This window comes from Macaca mulatta, chromosome 2, assembly GCF_049350105.2.
Source record: "Macaca mulatta isolate MMU2019108-1 chromosome 2, T2T-MMU8v2.0, whole genome shotgun sequence".
Taxonomy (NCBI): Eukaryota; Metazoa; Chordata; class Mammalia; order Primates; family Cercopithecidae; genus Macaca; species Macaca mulatta.
Genome location: NC_133407.1, coordinates 89,084,654 through 89,101,412, shown reverse-complemented (window position 1 = coordinate 89,101,412; position 16,759 = coordinate 89,084,654). Strand labels below are relative to the sequence as shown.

The following is a 16,759-nucleotide window of genomic DNA, read 5'->3' as shown; positions in this document are numbered from 1 at the left end:
TTAGGTCCCCTGTGTTTTTTTTTTTTTTTCCTTCACACTCTATAAAAGGGCAGACAGATTAAAGGATAGTAGAAGGAGTTATATCATAGAATTTTTAATGATACTGAGAATTACAGATAATTTTAAACACTTTTAACATGTTGCAATTCTGTGCTGTTTCATATGGTGTTGGAGATACCATAAAAGAAATTACTCAAGGGACTTGGTGGGAACTAGATATACAAGTTGAGCTTCTGTATGTAGGTCAGGTGGCAGTCTGTTGAGATATATACCATAACACAAAGGGTTTTTTAATGTAAATGATACATTATGGAAAGAATTATACTTGGGCAGCAGGTTCTACGCTGATTATAATCTATGGCAGATTACTCTTTAAAACAATCAAACTTTTGTATTGTTGAGTGCATTTTATGAGAAGAGAACTATAGGTTAGTTCACCAACTGAAGAGTTACACTGTTTTTGCTGAAACTGGGTTTTGCTGAAACTGCCTTTCTAATGTTCTTCTTCCTTAAGCCTAAACTTACGTGGTTAAATATTACAATGGAACATTATGTACAGTCTTTGAAAAGGATTTGATTTGGACATTTCTTTGTAAAAGCTTGACTTGTGCCCCCCCCTTTTTTTTTTGCTGAAAATGGGGGATGAAATCAAGGCTATATTGATTTTAATTATTTACTACAGACATATTTATCAACTATTTATGGAGAGCCAGTGCCAAGAATTCTGAGGGATATGAAAATGCCTATCAGTAGGCTACCATGGAACTTAGGTTAGTAGGTGAGAAAGTCTTGAATGTGAATAGCTAAACAAGTAATAAAAGTTGGCAGTGTTTAATGGGTGTTACAAGTGATGACTTAGGTTCAAAGGAATAAGCAGTTATTTCTAGCTGGAGGAATCAGAAGGCTTCATGGATGCAGGACTTGAAAGGCATCTTATGGGCGTATTAGTAGAAGATATACTAATTGGAGCAGACAACACTGGGAAAGTCCTGATGATTTAAAGCTTCTCTGATGTATCTTACATAACTGATGTTTGGCAAATGATGTTTAACAAATGATTGGATTGTTAATATTACCAGTTTTTGGTATTAAAAAGAATATTGTTGTGATAGATGATTCAGGAGAGTATTGTAGTTCTCAAAACGTGATCCTTGGCAGCATCAGCATCTCCTGATAACTTGTTGGAAATGCAGATTCTTGGCTGCATCCCATATTTAGCCGTTGAGTCAGAAAGTGGTGTGGGTTCCAGCACCCTGTGCTTTAACAGGTCTTATTTTGATAGAGGCATTTCTACTTAATGACTATCTTTTTAAAAATGCGGTAACTGATGCTCACTTTGGCAGCACATATGTTAAAATTGGAATGATACAAAGATTAGCATGGCCCCTGCACAAGGATGACACACAATTTTACGAAGGTTTCATATTTTTCATTACACACTGCTTGCCTATATCAGAATGTCTTGTGTACTTCATAAATATATACACCTACTGTGTACTTCAAAAAATTAAAAACAAAATTAAAAGAAATGTATGTATCAACTTCATTGGCTAGTAATGATTAATAGCCCATTCCATAATTTGATTAAAAGTCATTCCTTAGTTTACTATTTGAAGTATAAAATCTTCGTTAGTTTGGAGGGTAATTTTTTTACTTGGAAATTTGAAAACCTGGAAATTGAATAAATTAGTGAGCTATTTTAATTGTCTTGTCAGTGAATCATAAAGAAAATTGCCAGCACTTCTCCATGGCACATCAAGTATACTGGCTGTTGCCTTCTAGAATTAAAAAGTGATTATTGTAGTCATTGGTGTGTGTATATATATATATATATTTTTTTTTTCATATATATGAAACATGTCCTGATGTATTTTTTTATTGTGAAATAAGACACTTGTCAGTTTTATACTAAATTTTTTAAATATCCTATTAATTCATTATTTCTAATGAAATGCTAATAATTGAGGAACTGCCAGACTGTCTTCCAAAGGACTGCATCATTTTGCATTTCCACCAGCAGTGAATGAGGGTTTCAGTTTCTCATCTTTCTCATATCCTTGTCAACCCTTACAGCCGTTCTTTTGGTGACTGCCATCCTAATGGGTGTGAAGTAGTACCTCATTGTAATTTTGTTTTGCATTCTCTGATAGCTGGTGATGTTGAGGATATTTTCATATTCTTATTGGCCATTTGTATTTTACTCTTTGGGTTATCTGTTCAGATTTCAAAATTGACTTTATATTGAATTGTAGTATTCATGTATTCTGGATGCAAATGATATGATTCATATCTGTGATATGATTTACGAAACTTTTGTCCTGTTTTGTGGGTTATCTTCACTTTCTTGATGGTGTCTTTTGAAATGAAAACATTTTACATTTTTATGATCTCAGTTTATTGTTTTTTTCTTTTGTTTCTTGTACTTCTGGTGGTATATCTATGAAACTGTTGCCTAATCCAAGGTCGTAAAGATTGACCTGTATGTTTTCTTTGAAGTGTTTCAGAGTTTTAACTTTTAGTTCTATAACCCAGTTTGTGGTAATTTTTTAGATGGTGTGAAGTGGGTTCTAAATTCATTTCTTTTGCATTTAGCAGTCGTAACACCATTTGTCAGTCTCAGTTACAGTGACAGATTTTTATGAGTTTTTATCTAGACTTTCTAGATTTGAGTTTTACTACTCTCATTGCATTGTCAATTAAGAGAATAAATTTATTAAGTATTGAAGAAAAAGGTGCTGTGAGTAAAGCACTGTGTTCCCTTTTAGGAGTCTTTAAGGAGAAACTGGAATAGGTTTTTGAAATTGATAGGTCACAGATTTTAAAAATGAGAATGAGAGAATGGAAGAAAGGCCTTCTAGTAGCTAAAGATTTTCATTTCAAGCTGAGGAATTTGTTTATTTAGCCCTATAGCATGTAAGAAATAGTTATAGTCAGACATATTTAAATTATAGAGAAGAATGATTTTTCAAATAACTACTAATAGAACTGTCTAATAACTTGGTAAAGTAGTGCCAATGATTGGAGGAGCTCAAGTGAAGTTGAATGATGGGTCATTAAAAGTACAGAAATGATTTCTGCATTGAAAACAAAGGTTGTTTACAGAGTTCTGGGATTTCTAGTTAGTCTTGTGACTATGCTAGGATTTCCAGTTTCTTTCACATTTGTGAAGGTTTTCTGCTTGGGATCCATCCTTCCACAGAATTCTGTCAAGTTATTGGAAGGAAAGTGAGGGAAAACAGGAGGTTATTGTCTTGAAGGATTAAATGATAGAAATACTCCAGTTTTTGATTAGCTAACGTTATTATGCCTTACGCTGAAAATTGGTCTCATCACTTGATCTAGTTCTTTTCAGTTTCTTTAGTTCTTTGTTCTCTAAGTAACACAGTGAAGAGTGAGAATGAGAGACTGTAGCAACAATGACTGTTGAAATAAGAACTAAACATTAAAGTATCTGTCTAACACCAAATTTGTGCATTGTTGTGGTTTGTAGATTGTGAATTGAAGAAAGCTGCGTGAATTGTAGGAAAATGTAAATCGTGATAGTGTAAATGGAATTTGTCATTCTTTCATGAAAATAAAGTTAACTTTACTGATTCAGGGAATTATGTTCTTATTTTGTAAACGATCCACTTGAAGAGTAGATGGTTCAGAATGTACTCAGGAGAAAACGTGCTAGTGCATATTTGTCCTTTTGTGATGGGTATGTTTGAATCATATGTTTTAAGGTTTGGAAAAATCTGATTATATAATCTGATTGAGGCAAATGAATGATATCAGTCACCTGGTTTTCAGGGAGAATAATTTGAGAATCTTTTAGCTATAAGGCTCTCAAACTTCAAAGTAAAATATTAATCAAAGCAGAATGGGAAGCGTGAGAAAATTAGATATATTTTTTTCTTTGAAGTGAGAATTTTGGAATAATCTTTTAAGTAGGAAAACCTTTTTGAGCTTAGCTTCTTCCATGTTTAAAATATTTATCTTGTTTGCCCAATTGTAGGGGTTTTCTCTGTTACAGATTTGAGCATAGTCTGAATCTCCTTGGTTGGAAATAATTGGCTCGAAACAAAAGCTTCTTAACAGTGATGTTGGTGTAACTATGTATGCCCAATGAGTGATGTGAATCAATTAATATGAAGATGTTATATAACTTTTTAAGACTTGAATTTTAAACTTTTGTTAATGTATATACTTTATTATTAAGAAGGTAAATACTGTTTTAGTATGATACAAGTTCTCCCTTGAAGTTACTGTACATTTTTAAAAAAACTATTACAATATACTAATCAAGATTTTCTTTTTGTCTGTTTTTGAATGGACCTCTTAAAGATTGCTGCTGTTCACAGGTTTCTCTGCAGGATTCTTACAGGAGTTAGTAAAAGACTTCTATTTCCCCTCCTCTCAATTAAAAGACACAAGACACATATGTGTGACACAAGACAAAATGTGGGTACAATATTGTTAGTGATGTTTGGTTTTCTGTGGCTGACTTTTTTCATAATGTTTAACAGTTCTATTACTTGAATTTACAGAGGGATTAATTGTGCTAAAAAGTACCTCCATATTCAACTGTAATAAGCCACATTATTAAAACACTTTTGGAGTTGGAAGATAAATAGACAGTTGATGCTAATTGTTTGGTATTTGTGGATGAGCCTGAAATGACTAATATTAATCACGAGTCCTTTCTGCACTTATGTGTGCTTTGATTTGCAGCTATATCCACTGTTGTTTAAAGAACCTGTTGCTCTTTGCAACTGCCTTATTTAGCCCTATCTGCTAGAAGCCATTGATCCAAGAACTCTGCTTTTCCTCGCACTCGACTTTAATAGCATTATGAAAGCTAGCCCAGTAAAATTGAATTTCCAGCAGTGTGGCTTCAGTGTTGGTGGACTTGCAGTATTTTACGTCAGATATCTTCTAGTGCGCAGGAGGCCAACTTAGTATAGAGTAAAATTTGACATCTGTGTTAGAGGCAGGTCTCATGATAATTTTAAGGGATTTGGGTTATTTGCAGTTTTCGGGGTACATGCTGAACTTCTTGATGCTCTTCTCTTAGTTCTATTACATCTCCTCTTCTACAACCCCAGTCAGGTGTGACATTCTTAACTGAATTCCTAGATGCTTTGACACAGCCTTACAGTGTTTTTATCTGTCTTAATTGTATTAGAGGAGGAGGGAATATTTTAATTGTTAACCTACTCTATAGTACCTAACGGAATGTATTCCATTTAGTAAACACAGTCTTAAGTAATAAGTAAATTTAACAGTAATGTTCAGAAGCAGCATTTTGGTGAATTGATCAACATTGTACAAGTATACCTTAAGTATACTTTGAATTAATAGAATAAAACGTTACTTATTAATACTTTAGATTTCAACACTTCATGGTTTCACCTTCACATCAGTTAATTGGAATGCTGGGATCATCCTAAATGTATTTATTTGTAGGATTGGGATGAGGGTTATTCTTGCACTGTGATTCTTTCAATCCCATTCTCTCTAGGACTTCTAGTAATTCTAGGTTTCCAGTAATTAATGGCTCTTTTTATTGGAAGTTTCATGGATTTTGTTTTTAACATCTTTAGGTAAGAACATTGTAAACCACTTGTAGTATCTAAAAGGTGTGTCAGACCTGAAGGTAGCCTTAATGGAAGCAGGCTTGCCTTCCCTAAACCTCACAAGGAACAGCCTCGATGGGATTGTGAGTTTCATTTCCCATGTGCCAAAAAGAGGTGGAGCTCAGAGCCAGTGATGAAAGGTGCTACATAATCCTTTTAGACTAAAAAATTTATGCTAATTACCAGATAAGACCTTTTCCCTCAGGGAGTTTAGTATTTAACGAGAAAGTTAATGCAGGTAATTTGTAATCTGCATGAATTTAGTCTGGCTAAAAAAAATTGCACATTGTTTGGAAGGGAGGCTAATGTTTGAAAGAAAGACGTGTATGAAGTCAAATTGGGACTTATCTCTAGAGGAGATAGCCTGTGAGTAGGCTATGGAAGGGAAAAAAAACATTGACATCCAGCAAAATTTCTCTATGAAGGACTTTATTTTTAAACTTTTATTATGGCAAATTTGAAAATAATAGAAGAATAATAAAATGAATTATTGTATCCTTTTGCTTAGCTTCAACAGTTATCTGCATACATTGAATTTAGTTGTCATGTTTCTTGAGACTTTAATCTGGCATAGTTCCTCAGCCTTGTCTTTTATGACATTGATGGTTTTAAAGAACATTCCTCAGTTTATGTTTGTTTCCTGAGGACAAGATTTATATTATGTTTAACTGTGATTTTAAAGGAATGAAAATGATAGAATTCTATGACAAGCTGTAGGTTATAATGGAACTAATTCTGGACCAAGAATCAGTAGTCCTGAGTCCTGGCTCTTAGAAAGGAATTGTAATATTCAGTATTTAAAGAATGTAGACTTTGGAATAGTGACACTCAGCTATTAAATCTCAGCTCTTTTGGGTAGCTGTTGTGAATAATTGTATAAATTTAAGCAAATTGATTAACATTTTGGGGCCATTTATAAAATATGACCAATAAATTCCTGCCTTTTCAAGTTGTTGGGAGTAAATGAGATAACACGAAGTACAGAGATGCTACACTGTGTGATAGTGATTAAAATACTGTAAATTTGAGCTGGTCCAAAGGTAGTGAGTTACCTCAATTGATTTATGTAATCAGTAACAGATCAAACTTGTTCTACTCTCTTCCCCCACTTTTCACTATTGCACTTGACTAGTCTAAAAATAAGACATAGTACATTTGGAAAAGAGGAAAATCAGTGAGTTAAAGCTGCCAAAAGGAAGTTTCAGTGGAAAAGGTTGCACATGACCTTTGATTTTAAGGATGGATTGACTTTGGATAAAATATCTAGCTGTGGAGAATCCATGGGAAAATCTTAAGTGTAAGGGGATATAGTCAGATTAGTGTGGGAAATAATGTTAGAGTGAGGAAGTTAGAAGAATCTTGGGAGTTAGAGTTTGAAGGTCTGGGTTGTAGTCCAGCCTTTGCCATTAGCTGGTTGTATGATTTGGAGTAAGTTATTTAACCTGCTTAGACCTTGCTCTGTAACACTATAAAATGACTGGTAGGTTTTCAACATTCTCTAGGGAAGAGAAACATCCTGGTAAGACAGAGTAGTAAGGGAAAGCTTTTATCAGGAAGGAGGTCATCTGCATCTTGAAAGGTAGGTAGCCTCTAGATAGGAGAAGAGGAAAAGGGGAAGCCGTTAGAAGAAGAATGCCGAGTTAAAGAAGGCACAACTGGAGGTAAATACCTATTGTATCACAGGGAGGAGTGCATGTTTGAAAGTAAAGAGAAGTTAAGGTTATTGATTCTGTGCTCCAGAAGTAGGCTCTATATAGTTACGTTTGCTGTTTAGAGTTGATGCAGTTGGAAAATGGCCCTCTTATTTAAATAAAGGTTGATGAGACACCTGCTAGAGTATAACTAGATTCACCGTATGCAGTATTTTTGGATGAGCGAGTCCCCAAGGGCTTTCTGTTAGTGAAAGGAGGATATCCCAACTCTTTTCTCCCTGAAATTTGAAGTAACTAATACCAAGGGCAACGGTTGCATTACAATAAAATGACCGTATCGAAAATGGGTGAGGTTAGTATAGACCACTAATTGAATACACAGGGCCAAGAACTCTTTGGAATGTTTCTTCATGTCATGTGGTTGATTCTGGAGTTTCTGGAGACCACACCATACAAGTATGCCAGTTGATCATGGAAGAACATTAAATGGTCACAGTATGATCTAAAATAATCTGCAAAATTGGTAATTGGTGCTGGGATCACCAATGGTAATTGGGTAATTAGACTGGGATCCAGACCAGCAGTGTATCACAATGTAGTGAATGGTCATTGTTTATTCAGCAAATTTCAACAATTTCTGTCATGGAGCAGTTAAGAAACAAAGACAATAACCATTCTATGTAGGTTTCTCTGCCTCAGAATTCAAAACCCCCTTTGCCCCAGCCTTCATGTCTATTTCCTTATCTAAACAAAATCAAAAGAAGCCCTAATTATATAGGAATCCAGCCATCGACTGGAAAAATAAAGGAGATGGGACCATATTTTATGACAAGTTGTTGAAAAGGTTCCAGGATCAAATTAGGTAGGGTGTAAATATTCTTCACCTGTGGAACTGCTGTGGTTTCTTTTCTTTTAAAACCTGATTATCAGCCAGGTGCAGTGGCTCACACCTGTAATCCCAGCGCTTTGGGAGGCCGAGGCGGGTGGATCATCTGAGATCAGGAGTTGGAGACCAGCCTGGCCAACGCAGTGAAACCCCATCCCTACTAAAAATACAAAAACTAGCCGGGTGTGGCAGCGGGTGTCTGTAATCCCAGCTACTCGTGATGCTGAGGCAGAAGTGCTTGAACCTGGGAGGCAGAGGTTACAGTGAGCCGAGATCATGCCACTGCACTCCAGCCTGGGGTACAAGAGTGAAACTCCGCCTCAAAACAAAACAAAACAAAACAAAAACAAAAATCAAAAACAAAAAAACCCCTGATTATCCAGGTGTTTCTTTGTTTTTATGAGCTTATACTTTCTGTAAGTCCCATTTTTCTTGAGTTATTATGTGGAGTTGCTGTCTGGTTTGCAGACAATATGCCTGAATGGTTATAATGCTAAATCATAAGTATCTCTTGATTTTATAAAAGTTCAGTTTGAGAAATCGAAAAAATAAGACACTTGCTATATATAATACTGTATTCATTTTGTCTGTATTCCTCCACTAAAATGTAAACTTCAAGGTGATTTCTTGATTGTTGTTCTTAGCACCTGAAATGGAGCATGGCAAATAGTATACATTCAGTAACTAGTTACTAAATAAATGAAGAACTATGATATTTGACAGCTTTACATGCAACTAAGCCTAATAAAGAAGAGAATTCACAAATAGATTCTCTTTAAAGTCTTCCTAATTTTTTTTTTTTTTTTTTTAATTTCCTTTCTTCTTCCTTCCGTTATGGGCTTTGTTTTGATCAGTGAGAGGGTGAGTGTGAGAAGCTGCATTTTAATTTTTCAGGAATCTAGTCATGCCTTTGGATAAAAATACCATGGTCACACTTTTAGCTGTGATGAGAAAAGGGCCTCATTAGGTCGTTTTGAGTCATTAGGCTCAATGTTAAAGCTCCTCAGCGATGAGGGCTTGAAAGACGTATAATTAATGTTTGTTCACAGTGCCTGTCTTTAAATAGGCTCTTAAATGAGTGAATGAATGAATCTTCAAGAACACTTTAGAAACTTTGAAAAGATTGGATGATTTTGAAATAACAGACTCTGGGGTCTGGACCTTCTATATTGGTGTGTAATAGAACTAGTTTCTTAGAATGTAGGTAGTCATTGCTTGAGCTTTCCACGAATGTATCCTGAGTTTCTGGCTGAGAAGAGTGGATAAAATAAGTGAGGTGAAGAAAGAAAGTCACAATTCATACACTACCTATAAAACATTTATAAAAGGCCATTGGCCCTAGATTCCTGGTTTCTAATTTCTTACTATCTGCCATAGACTCCCGGTTTCTGATTTCTTACTACCTTGCATAGTATAAAAATAGCAAATTGAGGGGGTCAGAATATTCAGTGGTTATTGGTTGACATTTTTTCCTTTTTTCCTTCCCATTGAACCCATTCTACTCTTTAATACTGCTTCTTTGCCCTTGGAAAGAAATAGCCAGTTTTACTTTATATTTCTCCCAAGCAATGGCATAGAAGTAGAGTTTATTAAAGCTCTAAGTAAGAGTGGTTGAATTCTTTCAGATTAGAAGAGTAGTCACTGTACTAGTGGAATTTGAAGTCAGACTGAATCGAAGTGTTGACATCTTCATTACTGCACTAGAAAAGATGCATATTAATAGAATTTATAGAGCACATTAGATTTGCCTGTATAGCAAACAATCTGGGAGACCTGAGAGCTTATGCTGCCTATAAGGAACTCTGCTGAATGAGAAACTGGTATTTTCTATGACTGTTTTAAAATTATTTTGATGTCATATCTAAAAGGGAAATTTTAGACTATGCAGATAATTCAGCAATCTGCATGACTTTCAATACCAAAATAAAGGTACTATTTTAAAATACTGTATAATTATGGAGCAGGCTTAATGGAAGCCTTATTAAATTTACCCATTATTTGCTGTTGCTGAAAATATCTTTCCCAGGAATTCAGTGTTGCTATTCTAGGCAATAGTTTCATTGCTTCGCAGCTACTATTTGGAAGACAGGGAACAGGAATAATAATACTAGACTGATGTTTGTTTAAATAATGTACATTTGATTAATCTAATACCCACTATAGATTATTGCTTGTGATGTTAAAAATGGGCATCATTTCTTCGAAGCCATAATCTTGACCCATTCCTGCAAATTCTTTTTTCTCCCCTCTCTTTTATATTCAGTATTTATTCTAGAATTGTTACCCCGTTTCAGAATGCCAATAGCAGTGTGTTTAGAAACAAGGTCATGTTGTTTTTATAAAACAAACTGTGTAATGTTCATAAGCACACAAAAGAAAGCATTCTGGACTTTCATACTGGGTGGATTAAACCTATATTTGAAAATACATAGACAGCTTCATTATAATGACATTTAAGGGACATCTGTATTATTTCAGATTTTATTCCCGCCAGTGTTGGGATGCCAGTAGAGCACATTTGTCTTTCCAGCATCTTGGGGTCAGACTCATAATGAAGAGTATCCCTGCTTATTCTAATTTTCTGAAGTAGTCTGTTCAGTTTTCCAGCATTCTACTTAGTTATTTATAGATCAGTGAAGGAAAAATAACCGTAAGCCTTTCTCAGTCAACTTCAGGCTATTGATGCCTGTTTTTCTTTTATGTAGTTCTCCTTTGCCTTCCTAGTTACTCTATTTGACCTGGAATAATCAACAGGATCAAAATAAAACCTTGCACCTGAAAAGAGGAAAACTTAGAATGTGTTTTAAAAGCAAAGGTTGTATTTTTAAAATTTTGCATTTGTTACAGAGTACCATTGTATTAAAATGAGCTTCAAGTGTTTTACTAAGATGTGGTCATTATGAAAATGTGTTTAGGTAATACGGTATTTCACAGTGAAGTGTGGTTGTTAAATAATTGTTCATAGTTCTCATTCTTTACCATTGGAACAAAAATTATACTTCCAGTATTCTGAACTTTACAAATGGTTTGCGTTAGGCTAACATTTATCTTAATTTTTCTTGAAATTTATTTTATGGAGGAGTGGAAAACCATCTATGCATCTATTTTATCTATTTATTGTCATTGATTACCTGTAGAGTAAGGTCTTCAAGGTCTTCATTTTAGCCACTATCCCTTATGTTCTCCAGTCATTGTTCTGGGCATTCAAGTTACACAGCTGGATAAGGCATCTTTCAAGATACATACCTTCTAGTGAAGGGAGACAGGCATATAAAATGAATATCCACAGTTGTTAGTAAAGCTTAGGTAGGATGTGAGTGATCTAAAATTTAGCCAGAGGATACAGCATATCCAAAGTCTGCTAATGTGTGAGAAGTTTGGGAAACTGAAAACATACACATGTCAAGTTGCACCCTAGAAATGGAAGGTCATGGTGCTTAGTGCTTAGTTAGAGGAAATGAGGGAGGAGAAGGAGCTGTATCTCTAGTTTGGCTGACAAGTTGGGTGAAAATGGAGCTGTACACTAAGATAGGAAACACGAGAAGAGGAACAAGTTTGGAGTGGGAGATGAATTAAATTTATACATAGAAAATTTGAAATGCATTGTATGCCATGGGTTGGGGGAAGAATGATGATGTCCAATTGGTTTCACATAACTAAAATATTATTTTAAACAAATTGTGAGACCGGAAGTTACTGTTTTTCAAAATTCCGTTGTCCTTAGTGTGATGAATTCCATCAGGTATGCCTCGGTTGAAAAATGGCTACTGCTGCAGGAGGCATCATATTTAAGCAGGAAGAAGTGCTGCATCTGTTCTTTATTTTCAGGAAAGCAAAAGCCTCCCCCAGCCTCCTTATCCCCTCCCTAGCGGACTTCTCCTGAGGTCTTACCAGCCGGAACTGTTCAGTGTGGCTGCCTCTGGCTGCAAGAAAGGTTAGGAAAGCAAGTATTTATCTGGACATGTTGCTGCTTTGAAGAAATTAGAATTATGTTAGCAAGGAGGCTGAAGGCATCTAAAGAGTTGTTATCTTAATGAATAGTTAACTAAGCAGTACCTCAACAAAGAAACCCTTTATTACCTCTTGCTTCACAACTAAAAAAACAAAAGCTTTATTTTTATATGTCAAATGACGTTCAATTATAAATTTTGGGATGCATTAAAAACAATTTGGGCTTTAGACCTCAAAGTTGCAGGAGAAGAGAGGAATAAGGAATGCGGATAGTGTGATTGAAGAGGGGTCAGTAGGCAGCATAGAGAGATTTGGGAAGAGTTGACTAAAGTGTGGTTGTGGCGGACCAAGGAGGCAGAGGAAAGAGGTGTGACTCTCAGGCTTTTGGTTGGGTAACGAATAGCAGTAAGCAGCACAATGTGACTACGGTAATGACTAGTGCTTTTGTGCCTTTCAAGACTTTTTGGTAAACTTCCAAAAGGAGGAAGATAATGTATTTTAAAATTTCAGTCTCTCTTATAAATACTGATTATATAAATTAGGTAAATTTGACCTGAATGATCAGATGAAGTTCCTGATTTTTATATGTATCAGTTTTTTTTAACAGTTGAATCCATATAGTATTGCAAGAAGTAGTTGTATGAGAAACACTATAGGTCAAAAGTATTTGGAAGCTGGGTCAGGTAGATGGTTAAAAAGTGTACTTAATTCATTGGTTGATGGCCTTACATCGTACTCTGGTGGGGACCCAAGATCCTTACTGTATGGACTCCATCCTGCCCGTGGCACTGTAGCAGTAAGACAGTATGGATGTAGACCACCTCACTCCTCCATACAGTGATACTTTAATTAAAAATCATTATTATTATTATTATTATTATTTATTTTCAAAGTGACAAGGTCTTACTCTGTTGCCCAAGCTGGAGTGTAGAGGTGTCATCATGGCTCACTGCAACCTCAAACTCCTGGGCTCAAGGGGTCCTCCTGCCTCAGCCTCCCGGGTAGCTGGGACTACAAGTGCATGCTACCCTGCCCAGCTAATTAAAAACAGTTTTTTTTTAAATAGAGATAGGGTCTTGCTGTGTTCCCCAGACTTGTCTTGAACTCCTGGGCTTAAGCGATCTTTCCATCTCAGCCTCCCAAACCACTGGGATTACAGGTGTGAGCTACCGTGCCTGGCCAAACTTTTTTTTCTTTCTTTCTTTTTTTAACCTTTTCAATTTTAAAAAAGGGACAGAGAACACTGTGTTTTTATCATGTACACCACAATCTTTTGAAATTCATAATGGGTGTGGTGGCTCACACTATAATCCCAGCACTTTAGGAGGCCAAGGCAGGAGGATCTCTTGAGCCCAGGAGTTCAAGACTAGCCTGGACAACATTGTGAGGACCCGTCTCTACAAAAAGTTGAAAGTTAGCTGGGCTTGCTGTCACACACTTACAGTTTCAGCTACTTGGGGGCTGAGGCAAGAGGATCTTTTGAACTTGGGGTTGAGGAGGTGGAGTTCAAGGCTGCAGTGAGCTATGATTATGCTGCTGTACTCCATCCTAGGCAACAAAGCACATATATATATATATGTGATATGGGTCTTGCTTTGTTGCCCAGGATGGTGTGTGTGTGTGTGTGTGTGTTGTGTATGGTGAAATCTAGTGAATTAATAAATGCATTACCTCATAGTTACCATTTTTGTGGTAAGAACATATAACATCTACTCTACATTTTTCAAGAATTATGTCATTTTTAACTCTAGTCATCTTGCTGTATGATTGATCTCTTGAAGTTTATTCTTCCTAACAATAATTATGTATTCTTTGACCAATAATTCTCCAGCTTTTCCCCCCTTACTACCCCCACCTCTACTACTTTTTCTACTCTCTACTTTTATATGATCAACTTTTTTATATTGCACTGGGTAAGATCATGTGATAGTTGTCTTTCTGTGCCTGGCTTGTTCACTTAACCTGATGTCATCCATGTTGTCATATATGGCAGGATTTTATTTTTAATGGCTGAATAGTATTCCATTTGTGTATATGTACTCCATTTTCTTTATTCATCTTTTTTTGAGACGGGGTCTTACTCTGTCACCCAGGCCGGAGTACAGTGCCATGGTCTCGGGTCACTGCAGCCTCTGCCTACCAGGCTCAAGAGATCCTCCCACCATAGCCTCCTGAGTAGCTGGGACTACAGGCACGTGCCACCATGCCTGACTGATTTCTGTAGAGACGGGGTTTCACCATGTTGCCCAGGCTGGTCTCAGACTCCTGGACTCAAGCCATCCGCCTGCCTCGGCCTCTCAAAGTGCTGGGATGCTGACATGAGCCACTCTGCCAGGCCCCATTCATCTGTTGCTGGACACTTACTTCATATCTTAGCTATTGGGAATAGTGCTGTGATGAACATGGAAGTGCAGACATCTCTTCAAAATAGTAGTGATTTCACTTTCTTTGGGTATTTACCCAGTAGTGGGATTACTATATCATATGGTGGTTATTTCTGTTTTTAACTTTTTTAGAAACCTTCATATTATTTTCAGTAATGGCTGTACTGGTTAAATTCCCACCAAGTGCGTAAGGATTCATTTTTCTCCATATTCTCACCAGCACTTCTTGTCTTTTGTCCTTTTGGTAATGCTTATACTGACTGGGGTGAGATAATATTTCATTGTAGTTTTGATTTTCCTGATGATTAGTGATATCGAACATTCTTTCATATACCTGTTGATATTCACATGTCTTTTGAGAAATGTCTATTCAGGTCTTTTGCCATTTATTTATTTTTATTTAATTTTTAAATTATAGAGATGGGGTCTCCATATGTTGCCCAGGTTAGTCTCAAACTCCTGGGCTCAAACGATTCTCCAGCCTTCACCTTCTAAAATGTTAAGATTACAGGCATGAGCCACTGTGCCTGGTCATTTTGCCCATTTTAAATATTAGGTTATTTGATTTTTTGTATTGAGTTGTCTAAGTTCTTTTGGATATTATTTACCAGATATATAATTTGCAAATATTTTCTCCTGTAGGTTATTGTTTTTCTTTGTTTATTTCTTTGCTGTGCAGAAGCTTTTGGTTTTGTGTAATACCACTTGTCTGTTTTTGCTTTCGTTGCTTGTGCTTTTTGAGGTCCTATACAAAAAAAAAAAAAAAGTCCTTGCCCAGACTGCTGTCAGGAAGCGTTCTCCTGGGTTTTCTTTTAGTAATTTCCTAGTTTTTACACTTAAGTCTTTAATCCTTCTTTTTTTTTTTTTTTGTTTAATTTTTGTATATGGTAGAAGATAAGGGTCTACTTTCATTCTTCTACATGTGAATATTCAGTTTCCCCAAAACCATTTATTGAAGATACTGTTCTTTCTCCACTGTGTATTATTGGCACCTTTGTCAAAAATCAGTTGGCTGTAAATGTGTGGATTTACTTTTTTTTTTTTTGAGACGGAGTCTCGCTCTGTCGCCCAGGCTGGAGTGCAGTGGCCGGATCTCAGTTCACTGTAAGCTCCGCCTCCCGGGTTCACGCCATTCTCCTGCCTCAGCCTCCGGAGTAGCTGGGACTACAGGCGCCCGCCACCTCGCCCGGCTAGTTTTTTGTATTTTTTTAGTAGAGATGGGGTTTCACCGTGTTAGCCAGGATGGGCTCGATCTCCTGACCTCATGATCCGCCCGTCTCGGCCTCCCAAAGTGCTGGGATTACAGGCTTGAGCCACCGCGCCCGGCCTGGATTTACTTTTGGGCTCTCTCTATGGTATTCCATTAGTGTTTGTCTGTGTGTGTAAGTGTGTGTGTTTTGAGACAGAGTTTTGCTTCATCATCCAGGCTGCAGTGGCACGATCTCAGCTCACAGCATCCTCCGCCTCTGCCTCCCAGGTTCAAGCGATTCTCCTGCCTCAGCCTCCCAAGTACTGGGACTCCAGGCACATGGTACCACGCCCGACTAATTTTTGTATTTTTAGTAGAGACGGGGTTTCACTATGTTGGCCAGGCTGGTTTTGAACTCCTGACCTCGTGATCTGCCTGCCTCAGCCTCCCAGAGTGTTGGGATTACAGGTGTGAGCCACCGTGCCCGGCAGGTCTTTGAGGACTTTCACAAAAAGTATGCTCATACTTTTCTTTTTCTTGAAAAGTAGAAATTTGGCTGGGCGCCTGGTTACTTGTTTTTAAAACAGGGACAATAATATGTACTGTACAAAATCGTCAGATTTAAATGACACTGAATGTGCCAGCAATGTAGAGTTTAATACTAATACTCATTTTGTCACCTCTGATAAGAACATTTAACCACTTTTGGTCTCAGTCTCTATGCATAAAACAAAGGGGATTGAATGAATGAGACAGCTTTTCTTTAACTGTCCTATAATCAAAACAAGTTTTCCATGTTATTTAAAAGATACTTTAGGCCAGGTACCGTGGCTTATGCCTGTAATCCCAGCACTTTGGGAGGCTGAGGTGGGTGGATCACCTGAGGAGAGGGGTTCTAGACCATCCTGGCCAATATGGCAAAACCCCGTCTCTTCTAAAAATACAAAAATTAGCTGATCATAGTGGCATACGCCTGTAATCCCAGCTACTCAGGAAGCTGAGGTGGGAGAATCGCCTGAACTGGGAGACAGAGGTTTTAGTGAGCTGAGATCGTACCAGTGTACTTCAGCCTGGGCAAC

General features: G+C 36.9%; 1 protein-coding gene and 1 non-coding gene across 17 annotated transcripts in view; both read left to right on the top strand.

The window, feature by feature from the left end:
* The window catches only part of TBL1XR1 (TBL1X/Y related 1), a 184,575-nt gene that overhangs the window by 73,774 nt on the left and 94,042 nt on the right, over positions 1-16,759 (top strand). The window lies entirely within an intron of this gene.
* Positions 1,328-1,431, top strand: LOC114676494 (U6 spliceosomal RNA). The gene has a single exon (XR_003727566.1). It is a non-coding gene; the product is annotated as a U6 spliceosomal RNA (small nuclear RNA).